Below are 15,666 nucleotides of genomic sequence, written 5' to 3' on the forward strand. Positions count from 1 at the left end.
CTGCGTCGGCGTTACGAGGCGAGAGAGAGGAGTGTATCTGCGGAGAGAGAGGGGAGGTAACGTGCTTGAAAAGCAAAGGTTGTCACGGCAATCGCTGGATTGAGCTCGACCATAAAATGCTTGGCATCTAAAACGGAAAGACAGGGAAGTAGAGAGACGCCTCAATATCTCGGAGGCTTTTGTTACGACAATACCGCTAATGGCAGAGGGCCGCACAGAAAAATAAAAATGCGGACTGCGCCGCTGAAACTGCATCACCGATTCGCCGCAGAGCCGGGGCGCCACTTCGTAGGGCAGAGAACCAATCGACAACCTCAGTGGTGCGTAACATTGCCCATGAGCAAGCTCTCGTTTGCTGTGCGTACTAGGGGTCAGGCAAGGGAAACAGGCGAGGGATTGTTTTTGACATGGCTCGTGCGCGGCGCACAGCGCTGTATATTCATCAAATGTGATCACCGTTCTCTGCTGCACGAATTGGCGAGCTTTTTGAGGGGGGGGGGGATAAAAAGCCGGAACCTGTTTACTGGCCCTTTAACATTAGCCATTTCAAAATATGCTATAATGCTTACTGGGAGTATAGTTCCTACAACACTATAATTCTTTCCTTATATACGAGCGTAGGAGAGGAGGTGGGTGGACGCTCATTCACGCGCCCCTATCTCGTGGTGGGGAGGATCATACAGCTCGGCTGGCTTTGGATTTTCACCGGAACGATAAGGTTGTAGTTACCGAATGCACAAAGGTCATTGCAATCGTTGCACAATTTGTGTTTGGGTAAAGGCTGCGCTTTTCAGACACAGCGAAGTAACAACTGAGACGCTTATTCGCGTTCATCTGTACTTGGGAGCACGTTTCGTGAGTCATTTGTGCGTGAGAAATGCGGGGCACGTTTCGATCTGCTTGCCAATCTGCACGTGACCTTACAATTTGTTGCTATCGCGTTCATTGCTTTGCCTTTGCGGCAAAGCTGCGACTTTATTTATTTATCAGTAGTGCAACCCTGCAATAGGGATTTAGCAGAGTTTATATACATTTACCAAATTTACTATGTTGCAAACAAATAAAAATGAATGCGTACAGGCTTTCAGAAAAAAAGGCGATAATTTCCAATAAATAAGCATGAGGGTATATAATGAAATCAACATTACATTCAAGATGATCACTAGTGTGGAACGAACACTGCGGTGATTTAAATTAACAGCTGCAATAGATGTAATAGTGTTCGTCCACTCACTACTGGAGCTGCACAGTAAAAAAAAAAATCAAGGATAATTGCGAAACAACATTGTCCCAAAACTTATTACATTCGGTAATTGTCCCTGGAAAAAATGAATATTTGAATGTATTATTACGGGTGGAGAATGGCGTCTCTTAAATAACGTTGATCGCAAATCATAGCAATGACCTCTCAAGTCACGGTGACGAGTTTAAAGTCCTGCCTTTTTGTTAGACGTTTCTTTATTTTCTTTAACCATATATGTGGGGTTCATAATAACTTATAGTTGCTTGTAACTCTGGCAAGTTTTTTTTTGATTAACTAAATATACAACCATAGAAGTGGTTTGACTAGTTGTGAGTGAAACTTTTCGGTATTGCCATAAAGAACAAAACTACCAAAATTATATATATATATATATATATATATATATATATATTATATATATATATATGTGTGTGTGTGTGTGTTTGTGTGTGTGTGTGTTTAGTTTTTATATAAAAATAAAGACATAAGCGAAATCTCTGACGAATAAAGCGAAAATGTAAACCTCTATTGCGCACAAAGAAAGTGATAAGTTTTAGAAGCATATATCATGCGTACGAACGTTTTGTGCTTCAAGCATGGGTTGATCATGGCAGCATAACACAAATATCTTGCGAAACAAATTTTTGAGCACAGCCTTCTGTCTAGCTGTGTGTGCTACTCACACGAGGTGTTTGTTCTACTCAGTTACAGGTAGCGGATAAATGTTACTGCAGGCCCAGTGTCTCCGAAAGCCGCAGCTTTTGGGTCAGGTGAGTAGCAGCTGGGATCCTGTCCCGCGCAGTTTCTTCATCCCTCTCCTCTCCCACATTCCTCTTTAAGCATAACAATTTTTCCAACTCATGCAACATTTTTAAATAATCACTCTTAAAAAATGTTAGTAAAAAGGTAGCAACTGCAAGCAAATAGGTGGTAACTGCAGTGGTTACTACCTTACTTGGACAGTCACTACGCTTTTGCTACCTGTTTACTGCCTACGTTAATAAACGGTTACTAGCTGCTACCATTACAAACTTTTTGCGAAGTTTTTACTACCTATGTTAGTAAACAGTTAGTAACTGGAATGAAAGAAGTAGTAACTGATGCCGTTAATACCTTTCTTGCCCCGTTACTACCTTTTTGTACCCGGCTGTTGACTATTTACTCCAAAATAGTGTGTGATACCGATTCTGAATATTTATGAGAGGAATCGTCTCTACGTACTATCATTAAGTGAAAAATGGCGCAGAAGATATCTATAGATCAAGAAAATACATTTTGTTTTAAATTACTCAACTGAGATATGTAAACGTCATTGGAATATTGTCGTAACGGAGAAGTACAAGTTAACGAACCATAGGCAAGTGTACACGCGTTGCAATAGACAATTACAACAAACTTACTAAATTACTGCACATAATAACAAGACCGGTGGATCAAACTAACCAGATGGTCACAATTAGCCGCGAAAACGGTCGCAATCAATTCACTGCGGCGTGTCTCGAAGCATTATCATTGTTTTGGCGCATCAAACCCTAAAAAACAAATATTACCTTGTAAACGCTGATATATTAGCGTGTGAAGCATTCAAATGCACTGAGAAAGAGTTCATAACCTTGTTCCGGCCATTGTTTATAATGTCTTTTCGTGACCCTTTTATAATAAATAAATATGACATACAATTATTTATAAGTAAGGCTGATTAAAAGACTTGTGCTAGGTCCCCAAACATGCGTAACCAGGTAGTATAATGTAGGGCCTTAGGTTCAAATTTGATATAATTTATCCTGAAACAGAAGTTCTCCCCTGTGCCTGACACGCCCCTGCAAAGTCGGGGCTATATATACCCCATGCGCACTTCATACTACGTGTATGCCTAAAAAAATAGTTTTCTTCATTGACTGGTAAAAATCTGATCCCGTAAGCATGAATCGGTGGTTTTTTGTTGGGAAGGGGTGTCCCAGAAAAACACCCCTTCCCAATAATTCAGAAAGACATGTTCGATGGTTTCAGGTTTACGACAGAGAAAACAGTGCGTTCCCCATGGTACAAACAGTCCCCTTTCTTGCATCCACATTTTAATGAAGCTTAAATAAAAATGATTTTGAACTAGATGGGACACCCGTTCTTTTTTTTTTTACTCGGGCCTGTACATTTTGGCCACGTACAGCAGGATACAAACTCCTGTAAAGCGGTACCGATAAAACAATGTCGAGGAGGTCTCTATACAACCTTTTTCGTTTTAACCCCGCTAGATATTCGCTGGAGAAACCCTTATGATACCGTTAGGTTGCTCAGCCTTCACAGTATTTAGAATAAGTACATGGCAGTCCGTCATGCCGACATCAATACACTGCCCATTCGTGAATAGTTCCGCCAAAAGATTACGAAGTTTATTAAGGAGTGTAAAACTAAAGACCCAATTCCAGAGTGACTCGAACATCCTGAGCCACTTATTCGTATAAAGGAATTGTAGTCACTATGTAAACATTCCGTTTGCTACCGCTGTATGTACTGTTTATGAACTGTATTATTATTGTATGATGTGCAAAAGTAAGCTATAAAGAAAAATATGCGTAATAAATAGTGATCTTGTTAGGTCTATGTATTCTTCGCGTTGATGACACACCACGCTTCATTACCTGGAGTTCTCTTGTAATGAGACATTGATTGGTGAACATTCGCAATGCAGAAATAATATGCCAAAATGAATAAACAAGGTAGTGTCGGTCACTACATTTTTTTCTTGAAACCTTTAAAAGTTACTACTCATGGGTGGTAACGGCTAGGGAAGTAACAGTTACTAAATGCTGGTAGTAACAGCAAGGGTAGTAACTGTTACCACCCTCGCCGTTACTAACTGCGCTTAATACCAGGGTTGTAACATATGTGGAAGCCATTACTACCCAAAAGTTAGCAAGTACTACCACCTTTTTTCTAAGAGGAAGGAAGCTACTTGAACTCTGTACAATTAGTCTGCCAGGAGTGCATATGTACTAATGCACATGTCCCATTCAACAAAGCCATAGCGCTCAAAACACAGACCAAGTAATGATGAGTGGAAGTTCAAGTTGAAGTTTATTATGAAATTATGAAAATGCAGGTAACATGGTTCAAAAGTATCACAAGAGAAGGTCCCAAAGTAAACGCTGTCCAGGAAATATTGTCTTGATTGAATGCAGGGCAAGTAAATGGAGAGCAACAGAAAAATATATTGGAAACACGGACACGAAAACATGAAATATATCACGCAGAAGCATAAATTTAAGCTGCTGAATGCAATATCACTTACAAAAGAGAGAAAAAAAAACAGGAAGGACAGAAAGATGAAACCGCAAACTAATACGCTTTTGTACCCTACACGTGCTGAATAAGAATGAATAGCTAGTAAGATAGGACATAAACAGAAATAAATGGATAATAAAGGGAGCAAAAACTAAATATCGGACCACTTCTTTGAAGCGATTGTGCAGTAAACTCTCTAACAGGAGTTTCTGAAGTTTACTCCAAATTTGCATTCTAGCGCTCGCAAATTTGGCCTAGAAAACTCATGGTGGTGGTAGAAAATTGATTGAGACCTCCGTCAGTGTAGTGGCATGAGGTCTAGGCCACCTTTGAGGAGGTCCCGAGAACTTATCTCCTCGCCCCCACCTGGGTTTACTGGACATGGCTGATCTTGAAGGTTTTAGATACGCTGCCGCGTGGCCGTCCATGCACCTTGCCGCAGCATCTTGTGGAGAGACTCAATGTTGTTTGCCTATGCACTCAAATTGCAAGAGACTGTGTCCAAGAAATGCAAGAGCCCAGCCACATATTTTGCAGTTATCGTCTGAATCAATCAACTGTTCTTCAGAATATTGGATAAAGTTCGTTCGAAGCAGCCGAGTCGTTTTAGTGAATTTCAGAAAAGCCTGTGTGGGGGCTGCTTGGTGCCTTTACTGCAGTTCTCCATTGTGCGCGGCAATGCATCGCGTATAGCCGATTGACAACTTGGGCATGACAGTGCAGAATTAAAGAGCACGCCTTTCTGCAGCTAGCTTGTGTTAAGAATGTCTGTTTTGGTGGATTGATCAATACAGACAACAATCACATGAAACTGGCACCAAGCATTTGTCATAAAAGTGCTGCCTCAACAAACACAGAAAAAAAAACAAATTAGTCACTAACTACACCCTGACTGTGTGAGCCATACGCTATTCTTTGGACAAGATAACAAGGTCGTTACTTCTACTAACAGAAATAAAACTCGTCTCTATTTCGTTGCGCACTCCTTTATGTCGCTTTAGTTTCCACCACTCAGCAAGAGAAGAGCCCCTTACGTGGAGAATGCGGTGGAGGGTGCGAGGGGAGGGGGCACTCAAGTGGGCTAATCAATCGGCAAATGGCGACAAAGAGATAATAAGCGCGGCGGTAATGGGCAGAAGACGGTGCGCTTATACTGCACGTCACTTCCTTCCGTTTTATCAAGGCGGACCAATGCGCAACGGAAGCCTGTAGATACGTAAAGCCCGGTGAAGTCCCAGCCAGGCCGCGCTGACTGAAATATTGGTTGAGCGTCGGCGGCAATTCTTCCCACAACCGGCCATCCCGTACTCCTAGCGGCAGTTTATTTCGCGCCCGCGTAACTGCAGTGCGCCGCTGCCACATAAACGCGAAGCGCGCGTGGCGTGACAGACTGCCTCCAAATTAATTCATGGTCGTTCATCACCGTGCCGCCGCTGAGAGCTCGTAGTGCGCGCCACTTTTATTCTGTGCACCATCCACCTCGTTGCCTACTGGCGCTGCGTCCGTCTTTGACAGGCGCGCTCGTCGCAGTGTGCCCGTGGGGAACTGCACACTCACTGCGAACCACTGGGGGGAACTGGAGAACCTCGCTCGAGCGCGGCTCTTGCTTCACCAATCTTGCACCTCCACGGCGGCTTCAAGCACTGTCATCCCACACTTTTTGGAGCTCTCCTTCGTGTACGAAGCTGATAATTCGGTTAACAAAGGTGCTCGCTGGGAAACGCGCGCGAAATAACGAACTGAAACGCAGTGCCAGCAGCGTGAAGTATAGGTGTTCCGTGAAAAAAAAGTAAAGAAATGAATAGAAAGGAAAATTAAACGTGAGGAGGAAGAATGAGGGGAGCTTCACCGTTAATGAACGCACACGCTCGCTTTATTCCGATGCAATTGCCTCGCTCCTCCTGAAATTCGCTCTCGCGCTTAAATCAAGTTAAGAAACCATTGTACAGTATACCAGGAACGAAAAAAAAAGAGAGGGGGGCAGAGCACAGAAAGAGTAATAAAGCAGAGACAGACAAGGCCGACAGAGGAGTGGAGAGACATCTTCATTTTATGGTCAAACGAACAATGCCGGAAAGCCTGAAAAATCGGTCGTAGAAGTCGTGAAACGCTAAGCAGTTCTATTCTGAGCGAGGCGAGCGTGCATATTCTACGTATAGGGTTGTTCTTTTCCTTCGTTCGCTTTCTCCTGCTTCATAGCTAAGCTGATGAAAAGAGCCGGATGGAGCACGGCAGTAAGGCAGCGTGGCGCTGTGTTTGGTTCCCAAACTCTTTTCAAAGAAACGGTATTGTCTTACGGTTTGAGCTCTCACGGCTGTAGTGCACTTGGTTAGGCCTAAAAGCGAAAACCTCTTCTTCGCTACCTTTATTCAAAGTGAAAAAAATTCTTTGTTCATGGCAGAATAAAAAATATTGTTAAGCATTTTAATCTATCTATCTATCTATCTATCTATCTATCTATCTATCTATCTATCTATCTATCTATCTATCTATCTATCTATCTATCTATCTATCTATCTATCTATCTATCTATCTATCTATCTATCTATGTGGGGGATGGCAGCTTTGTCCGGCAGCGTTCATTCTAGTGTAGGGATAGAGTATCTCAAAGCCCGCGTTACTTCATACCACGTAGTGACCACCACTGACCACGCCACTGCCATATTAGAAGAGTAGACGCGGTCCTACGCGCACGTGGATGTTGCCAGTTTAGCGCGTTCCTACGTGCTCCAACACAGTGCGCGTGTTGTGCTGTAGCGTTGCTTGATGTTGCCAGTATAGCGCGTACTTTTATGCATTCTTGCGCCCCGCCGTGGTGGTCTAGTGGCTAAGGTACTCGGCTGCTGACCCGTAGTTCACGGGTTCAAATCCCGGCTGCGGCGGCTGCATTTCCGATGGAGGCGGAAATGTTGTAGGCCCGTGTGCTCAGATTTGGGTGCACGTTAAAGAACCCCTGGTGGTCGAAATTTCTGGAGCCCTCCACTACGGCGTCTCTCATTTTCATATGGTGGTTTTCAGACGTTAAACCCCACATATAAAGTTATGCATACTTGCTCCGCCCTAATATGGCAGCGCATGTCACCACCCTGTACAATGGAACGTTGCCGTCGAGGAATCGTATGCTGCATCCGAAACGCGCATACGCACGGGTACTTCGTCATCTCTACTTTTGCTCTTCAATATCGTTCCTGTGGCATAAATTGCCAAAATTATAGCGCATGGAACATGTGGGGCGTTAACTAGTTGTCGGCAGTCTTCTAACTTCGAAATCAAATGTGAATAAAGCCCAGATGAAGTATAAAACCGCTCTGCAGACGGGACGTCACTAAGACCCTAGCATGACGATGCACAACAACCAAGATTTATTGCAAAACGCCTGCATTCTATTGAGAGCAGGTTTCCGCACAAAACAACGAAACATCAGCAGAATAACATATACACGGGGAGAAAAGCATGCAACAAAGATAATCACCCCGAACACAGGCTGTTCTGCTCGTTTGGTTTTGTTTGGTTGTTTTGCGCAGATACCTGCTTCCAATATCTTGCCGTTCTTTCGCGACGAAGTTAGGTTGTTAGTACCGCGCCATGTTTGGGTCCTAATCTTGTTCTGTTTTAGGCCAAGTTCCATTCATCTGCTACTCGCTAACCAGCCCAATCAAGCACGCTGATAGTATAAAATCTACAATGACCAAGAAGAAAAAAAATCGGGACGTCTAAATATTTTCTTCTTTTTCTGCGAACAGTGGTATACTGGCCATACCATAGTGTTTCGACATCACGCTAATCCTGCGTATCACTGCTCACGAATGATTTCATGTATGATGCTGTAATCGCACAACGACTACACACTTTACAATTAGTACGCACCTTGTCAACACTCTTATTCAACGGTGCGTATAACATTTCGTGATGCCATACGAACGAAGTGTATCACACATTGAACGCGCTGTGTTTCATATATTGTGTAAACATGGAAGGCTGTTCGCGTGCGTCATGGAGAACTTTCTTCCAGTCAAGAGTGGCACACAGCCCCACACAAGGGCCCCTTGTATGCGAGCAAGTGCCCCAGGTGACGCACACGATGAACCTAGGAATGGCGAGAATGGTCGCTGGAAATTTGAACGCGAGATTTGAACGTGAATTTGAACGCAGAAAAGCGGGCGTCAATATCAAGGGTGTTGTCGACGAAAGATCCCAACGGACGCAATGTATATAATTCAGGTTTCGTGCTGCAGTCGAACTTTGCGGCAATCAGGGGTTCTACCAATGAGTCAAGAGATATGTTGAAAACGCTTTCGACAAAGTGCCATGCAAGTGTCATGCCGAAAAAAAAATGTCAACTGTGTTGTCAGCGTTGCCTATCCACTTATATGTAAAAATATAATATGCAATAAATATCTACTCCTGTGACTCGGCATGCACTACTCGATCATTGCAAGAACCCGAAGAAATATCCTGATGAACGTTACGTATGATAGGCACATCATCGCACCGTACCATGCACTTTTCCATACAACTGGCTTCCGTGCTCTAACGTGAAGGATGATATTACCTTGGGCCATAAGCTGCCCTTTGAATGGCAGTGTTGTGGGCACCCTGAGCCAGCCCAAGATAGGTTACTCCATTTACACAAACACGACATGTTGATAGACCTCGCAACGCTTGGCTCAAATCCAAAGGTGCAGAGTAGGCAACTGTACTTGTTGTCTGTTTCGCCTAAAACCGATTCCCACAGTGCCTGGAATTTTCCGGCATTTTTTTTTCCTTCGTTACTCGACTGCAGTTTCAAGGCGTACATGAAAGTCCGGGCTTTGGTGGTCGCACATTACATAAGCCCACGTGTCTTGAATTAACTTTCAAGCGAGAATACTAAATGACCTGTTCCCGACTAGCCTTTCGGAATACTGAACGTGATCCGGAAAGATAACGGCTCAGTTCCCAACTCAAGCTCATGCGCCCACAACTGGTGCATTTTAGGAAGGTGAAGGGATAAGGGGTTGTTTCTCATTCTAAGGGCATGCCTTGAAGCGCATTGAAGCTTAGAATCCTATATTTGTTGGCAGTGAGTGAGTTTGATTTCAAGGCTGACACCAGAACTCTATTTATTTTTTGTTGATGTATACTTTTTTGCTTTTAGCACTGGTTTCCCAGACGGCCTACTCTGTCACTCTTTGCATATGCAAAGCGAAAGTCGAAAGGGGGATAAGATTGCTTTGAGTACGGCCAAGTTGGTATTACATTGCAAGCTTGAGTACAGCGCAAACAAAAAGGCAAAACGATCGTCTTTGCCGGTTTTTTTTTTTGTCATTTAGGCTTTACATGCGCTGTATGCAAGGCTACGAGGAATGAAGAAAGAACATGAGTGGGCGTAACGTGGCGCTTCATCACTGTGCCACACTTGAAAGCAACGCTTCAAGGAATTCTTCCGAGCTTAATAACTGTGATAAAAGAGATAATAGTCATGCTAACTTCTAATTGTGAAATAAATTCGAGAGAGAAAAGCTGCTGAACTCAAAAGCATGCCTAAAACTCAGTGAAACTTGAGCCTTTGACGAGAGTATACCAGCATGAAAACGACTGAATGGTAGAACTGTCGCGAGAATAATAGAAAACATGAAAGAGTTCATTCGCTTTGTTCTCTAAACATGCCCTTCTGTCACTCGAAAGTGAAAGGGCACGAAGTGCCATCAACCAAATCAATGCAGTACTGAAACCAAAATATTATTGTTTGGGTTTTGCGTTCTTCCGTTCAGCCAGTCAACCGGGGACGCCACACCGGGCCAGTCATATTTTGAACGTTCAGGTAAGCGAAATCAGAACACCCGGTAGCTACAAATCGTCATCAACATAGATAATATATAGGCAACGGAGTACACGGGCAGCTATATATTTGTGTGTATAGACCACAACAATTAATGGAATGAAAAAACTTTATTTCAGTCCTGCAGGACGCGCTTAGCGCGTAGTGGGCGTCTCCCACGTAGGGACCGACAGGGAGTACCTGGCGGCCGCTTCGTGGGCCTGCTGGACGGCCCATTTCTAGATTTGTTTATCATATGTGAAGGCTAGACACATATAGACTCCCGGAATTAACGGACTTGTTTGAAATGAGAGAAAAAGAAATATATGAGCTCAGTCGCAGTAAAGCTCAAATACGAATAAATATTCGATTTCCCTGTGTGATGCGCTTAAGGAATGATTAGGACAGCCACTCTCACTGTCGTACTATTTCTCTGAGTGCATTCCCTGATGAAGAAGGAAAACATTATTACGAGATGGAATGGTAACTGGCGCTTGGCGTTCTCAGAGCAACTTTCCTTGATTATGCAAGCACGCTTGGGTTCATTTTTTTTTAACACAACGATCACGACAGCGCAGGGAAGAACAAACAGGGAGCACGATAAAGGGGTGTCTGGAAACAAAGTGATCGGGAGTGACAGCGGTATAAAACGACTAATAAAAATAATACTGCCGCAAGTATGAAGGGAAAAGCAAGCGTACCTCTATGCTTCGCGGGGCAGCACGCAACTTCGGGCAACGTCAGGGCCCCATCACGCAACACTGCGAGGGCAGAGAGACGCGCGCGCGTTCGACAAGCGCGCCTAATTGGTCGCTGGTCGGCGGCACCATAGAACAAGTTGTTTGCTCGCCAAACCGTACAAGGGTTTGAGAGGAAACTAGCTCGGAGTTGAAACAGTGGAAGCCCCGCCGGAGGCTGTGGACTCTTGCAAGAGGCGTCCGCGCTGCCTGCAGCGCACGCTTTAAACGCACCCGCCGAGTTCGCCCGCTCAGGGTCAACACGCGACTGTCGCTATAAGGCCAAAACCTCTCACTGGCTGCGTTCATCTCTTGTAAATCGCTCGGTCCTACAGAGAGAGCAGAGACCGAAAGACGTGTTTCCTACGGCCGCTACACGCACGCCCGCTTAACTTATTGACCTGCTGCACTCAATTATTCAGTCGAGCGGCCATCGGTGGCGAGAAGCCACGCTGAACGTTGTGTACCCGGCGGTGCGCTGAAGTCTTGGCGAACGTTCTGAACGCAGGAATGAGAGGGCATGGAAGGAGGAATCGGTCGGCCTCTTGAGGTCTGGCTGTTCGCTGAGCTGACTAGATATGTAGAAAGATTTTTGAACGGTCAAAAAATTATGCCTGCTCACGCTGCTGTGAATACACTAACAAGATCACGAGCGTAAACAGTCCTGAAGAAGAATACGGCGCGACCAAACACCAGAAAGGAAGTATAACAGCCAGCACAATTACGCTTCGTCCATGTTCGTACACAATAAACTCAACAACGTCAAGTGATGGAAGTTTAGCCGACTCCGTACGTACATATTGTCTGCCAGCATGAGCTGTTCGTCATGTCTGATGTGAGTTGTGCTTTCACAATTGGAGTGGGTAGAAGAACTTGTTTGACCAACACTACAAACTTCATATAAACGCGGTCAAGTTGAACTGGCGTATAGTTTCGTTTTGTGGTTTGTTAATATACCTACTATCTTAACGAATATTGATTCACGTGTTTTGTTTAGATACTAGGCATACCAATATAAAATACCATTTTCTATTATAGTTTCTCGCATACGTGTCATCTGTATACATTTGATTTTATCACTCGTTTTTCATTGTGAATGTGTTTGTTTTGTTGGGCCTAGGACACTGAGAATAACTAAACCAGCGTGTCATCTGTTTATTACCAAATACCCTCAATCACTGTGTATATGTCTCTGCACAAGAAGCTTTAGTAGCTGTCATGCAAACCTTTTTACCGAATAGCTTGCCTGACTCAATACACGCCACCAAAAAACTAGTTTCCGGCTTCTTTTAGGTTTCTACAACGGCTTTAGGACGTAGTTGCAAGCAGGTGCCAAATTCACGATAGGGAAACTCTGGACTAATGGGGAGAGCGGTATTCTCAAACTTCGAAGAAGTTTTCACTTTAAAGAAAGTGCGCATCAGAACTCAAGCTCCTTGGTGTTCGGCGTCCTCGCTGTATTGAAGGAACATACCATCCGCCAAATATCACTTACTGTTATGTGTTCATGCAGGAGTACCCAGAGCTCTAGTTTTGACGAGCACGAAGTTCAAGGTAGAAAACTTCTTCGTTAAGCACTCTTACACTGACTACACGATTGTTTTTTATAGGACTGAAGCTTAGAGGATACTGGCATCTCCATGCACATCAGCAAAACTCACAAAAACCTACTATCCATGCTGAACCGGGTCAGTGCCCTTTCTTTATTGAACTCCGAACAGGGCCCACAAATCGGAGTAATCCAACATGCTCTGAAGATATTCGATCGTGGTGCCAGCCAACTGCCGTAAAACAATTCATCTTCGGCAGCTGGGCCTTCGGCCACGACTGTATATCGACCGCTTTTACAGGCACAAAAAACAATACATCCGAGGTTTCCGGGTCGTGCAGATATCGTAAGACAGAAAAAAAATAAATAACAGGAAAATTGCGCACGGACGCGCAAAGCTGGTAAAGAACGTCGATGTCTCGCAGCTGCCCGTCCGCATCGATCGATGGCTCGGCCACAACCTCAGCCGCCAACTTGTTGCAGGCATTGACGCGGCTAGTGAAAAACACTGCGCACCGCCAGTGATCGTGGTGCTCGGATGTAGAGGTTTTCGCGGCGCCTCAGCGGCTGAACATACAGTGGCGTATATGGTGGCGTGTCGTGTTCGGCCGCCATGTCGATCGCAGACATATGTTCACTTTTATACTTTCTTTTTCTTGAGAAATATTTATTAGTTCTCAGTACGGTCCACTGTTAGCTGGAACACGCGAGCGCGTGGCCGATGGTCCACGAGGTGCTAACTGCTGGCGAGATTAGGAAACGCGAAGCATGCGCACAGAATCACACGGCTCGTCTGTGGCCTGCGTCGTATATTTCTCCGCCCTATAGCGCTCGGAGTGCACTAACGCTGTGCTGTGTTTCAGTGATCGAAAGAAGAGACCGGCTTTGCTCGTTGCATCAAGCACCAATTTTCTTGTCTGTTATCAAAAGCGTTTGGCTGGTTCGAGTGTTGTGCAAAGCTTACAACTAACATTTCTGTGAGCTTGATTGATTGATTGATTGATATGTAGACTTTAACGTCCCAAAACCACCATATGAATATGAGAGACGCCGTATAGTAGAGGATTCCGGAAATTTCGACCACCTGGGGTTCTTTAACGTGCACCCAATTCTGAGCACACGGGCCTACAACATTTCCGCCTCCATCGGAAATGCAGCCGCCGCAGCCGGTATTCGAGCCCGCGACATGCGGGTCAGCAGCCTATAGCCATTAGACCACCGCGGCGGGCAACATTTCTGTGAGCATTAACACTATAGGTTACGCAAGTGATGGGTTTCGTTATCGCTTTCACAGAGTTTTACACCTGGGGCCACAATTCTTCGCTGGACGAATTTTCAATGGTGTCAGCTCTTATATGTGGCATGGCCAGGGTACCTGTGGATGAAAGGCTTCTCATAGTTGAGTTCTACTCTAAGGAATATAGTCAGCGTGCTGTCGCTGCCGTGGTAAACAGGCAAACAGGCTTTCGAAGACCGTGATGGTGCTCATTCCCCTCCCCTTCCCTCCCCCCAGTCATCTGACTTCAGCGTAATTGAAAATGTGTGGGGTAGAATGAAATCATCTCTATCTCGCCAAACGCTACACGTAAAATCTACGGATGACCTCTGCGCTTCCGCAAACGAATGGTGGGAGCGGCATATATTCATTCTTCACGGAAGCTCTGTAAAGGTCTACGCCTGCAAGGATGAAAGCCGTACTGGACGCTGGAGGTGATTTGATTGATATCTAGGGTTTAACGTCCAAAAATTACCATATGATTATGAGAGACGCCGTAGTTGAGGGCTTCCAAAATTTCCACCACCTGGGGTTTTTCAACGTGCACCCAAATCTGAGCACACGGGCCTCGGCATTTTCACGCTGGAGGTAACATCACCCAAGACTGAACGAAGTTTTTCATTCTCCAAACGTTAAGATGCCGTAGGTTTGGCTTCGTTCATCTTTTGTCACAAAATTATGACGTATAAATTTTCTCTTTCATGTTCACTCTAATGTATAGTTTTATGCACTTCATTTAAAATACAGGTGGGAAAGTGCAGTACTTTTCATAAAAGCGCATGGCATCGCAATTCAAAATATGGAGCTTCTTTCGATGTTGCTTTAATAATAAAAAAAACTCACAGGGTTTAGAACGTTAACACTAATGTTTTCCGTGATATAGCAAGGGATCACGCCGTTTTGATCCTTCGACGAGGTTTCATCCTCAAGTGTTTTCTTAACTGCTTACAATGGTATAAGGTTGTGGTTTTCGACTGCTGGCCTGCAGGTCACGTGATCAAATCCCGGCCGCGGCAGCTGCATTATAAGTGGAGGCGTGAATTTTCGAGGCCTGTGCGCATTGATTTGAGTCCCAGGTGGTCGAAACTTCTCCAGCCTTCTGCTTCGTCGCTCCTGATTGTAAAGATGTTCTGCGATGTTAAAACCCCAACATTTATTATTATTAAGCATTTATTAACATCCTTCAAAATATAATCGTATGTCTCTTCATTGTATATCATTTTTAATCGAAATTTCACCGCTGTGGGTGGGAATCGCATCGTTTCGGAACTGTTGATATACCACAGCAAGAAACAAGTAGGATCTTTTGTGTCGACGTGAATCACTCCGCGGAAAAACGAAAGCACTCGGCAAGCGCAGGGGCGGAAAGTAACAGACGAAACCCGAGAAGCACCGCCTTTACGCTTTTATGCGCGTCCGCCACGTTTACGAATCTCGCCACCAGTCCACGCCACGTGGGCGGCGGCCATACGTTCGCGTGTTCCCCTTAATAGTGGACCGTACTGTACACTCCTAACGGTTGCATCGATGCACTTCACTAGGTTGTACTATTCAAATTTATTTTGTGTGTATTTCAATGTCAAATATCCTCAAAGTATGTCATAATGCCAATCCTAAGATTTTGTACGCTCAGTCACGCTTATTTTTCGTGATCTTGCTCCTGTTTTTATTTTCTTTTTGTATTCTATAAAAAGAGGTTCACACTAAGGAAACTACTTCTGTATACCTCTCTCTACATGTAACCCTCCACCCAAATGCACTCAATAAACTGAAACAGAA

General features: G+C 44.5%; 1 protein-coding gene and 1 long non-coding RNA gene across 2 annotated transcripts in view; one reads left to right on the top strand and one right to left on the bottom strand.

Moving 5' to 3' along the window:
- LOC142776281 (protein qui-1-like) overlaps positions 1-15,666 on the bottom strand; it is a 316,351-nt gene that overhangs the window by 282,949 nt on the left and 17,736 nt on the right. The window lies entirely within an intron of this gene.
- LOC142776282 (uncharacterized) overlaps positions 1-15,666 on the top strand; it is a 55,643-nt gene that overhangs the window by 6,101 nt on the left and 33,876 nt on the right. The window contains exon 2 of the long non-coding RNA XR_012887418.1: positions 1,949-2,013. This is a non-coding gene — a long non-coding RNA (uncharacterized LOC142776282). The remainder of the gene's footprint in view (positions 1-1,948; positions 2,014-15,666) is intronic.

This window comes from Rhipicephalus microplus, chromosome X (assembly GCF_043290135.1).
Source record: "Rhipicephalus microplus isolate Deutch F79 chromosome X, USDA_Rmic, whole genome shotgun sequence".
In the NCBI taxonomy this organism is placed as follows: domain Eukaryota; kingdom Metazoa; phylum Arthropoda; class Arachnida; order Ixodida; family Ixodidae; genus Rhipicephalus; species Rhipicephalus microplus.